This window comes from Crocuta crocuta, unplaced genomic scaffold (genome assembly GCF_008692635.1).
Source record: "Crocuta crocuta isolate KB4526 unplaced genomic scaffold, BGI_CrCroc_1.0 scaffold132, whole genome shotgun sequence".
NCBI lineage: Eukaryota > Metazoa > Chordata > Mammalia > Carnivora > Hyaenidae > Crocuta > Crocuta crocuta.
Window position 1 is genome coordinate 5,125,207 of NW_027528611.1, and position 1,055 is coordinate 5,126,261.

A 1,055-nucleotide genomic window follows, 5' to 3' on the forward strand; every position below is an offset into this window, starting at 1 on the left:
CCGCCCTCGCGCAGACCCCGCCCCTCCTGTGGCTCCCCCCACAACCTCCGCCCCGCGCCGCGCTGCCCCTCACCGGGCTCCTGCCGTCCGCGCGCCCCCGCTGCCGCAGTGCCTCTCACTGGGCCCGGGCTCTCAGCCCCAGTTCGCTCGGTCCGCAGCCGCTGCTCAGACAGCAGCTCCCGCCGCCGCCGCCGCCATGGCCCGGGCGCTGGGGCCCTACGTCACTTCCGCTTGTCCCTCCGCTACCCCCCACCCCCGCCGGCGGAGACGTCACCCGCCACTCTGGGCTCGGGTGGGACGCGACGTGGGCTCCCGGGTTCCCCAGTCCTCAGGGCGCGCCTGCTTCGCGCGAGGAGCCGGCGTCCCCGGAGTCCCGCGCTACGTCGAGACCACGGTCTCAGTTCCCCGGCCGGCACCGTCGCGCTGCCAACCTTAGCCACCATTCCCTTCCCGAGGTCCCCACCCGGGGCCTCCGCTCCGGAGGGCGGGGCCTGGGATCCCTTGGACCCCGGGAGGGTAGCGAGGGGTTGGAAAAGGGGCCACCTCCCCCACTCCGCGTCCCTTAGCGGTTCTGGGGGACAGCTGCCCCCATCCCCACAACTCCGTAATCCCAGCGCGGCATTCGGGGAAGGGAGGGGCTGCAAAGGATCCTCGGCCGCTTCAGTGCTCCAGTCCTGTGAATGCAACTAAATCCAGATGAGCCCGGGATTCCCCTCACCACCCTGGGGACTTGCTGCACCCTTCGCTTTGGCTCTCCCTAGACCCTCCGACCCGCTCTCCCCTCGAGGTGTGGGGGCAGCGGCTCGGGACGTCCAGACTCAACTCTCGGCCGGAGCCAGAGACTCGAGAATTGCGTTTNACACACACACACACACACACACACACACACACGATGGGGCCCCTATAAGGGAAGGGGTGTGCGTGTGTGAGTGGGTGGGGGCACAAGGGGCAGAATGTCTGGAGTGGGAAGCGGACAGAAGCCTCCTCCAGGACTTTTCTGTAAAGGAAAGGGATGGGGAGGAAAGAGAAGAGGAAGGGGCAGAGCGATCCCCATT

The 1,055-nt window shown here is 68.7% G+C and overlaps 1 protein-coding gene across 1 annotated transcript in view; it reads right to left on the minus strand.

Annotated features, from left to right (window-relative positions):
- Positions 1–228, minus strand: part of RING1 (ring finger protein 1) — a 4,017-nt gene extending 3,789 nt beyond the window's left edge. Inside the window, exon 1 of the mRNA XM_077754782.1 lies at positions 74–228. The gene's annotated coding sequence lies outside the window, so the exon portion shown is untranslated. The remainder of the gene's footprint in view (positions 1–73) is intronic.
- Between the last annotated feature and the right edge of the window lie 827 nt (positions 229–1,055).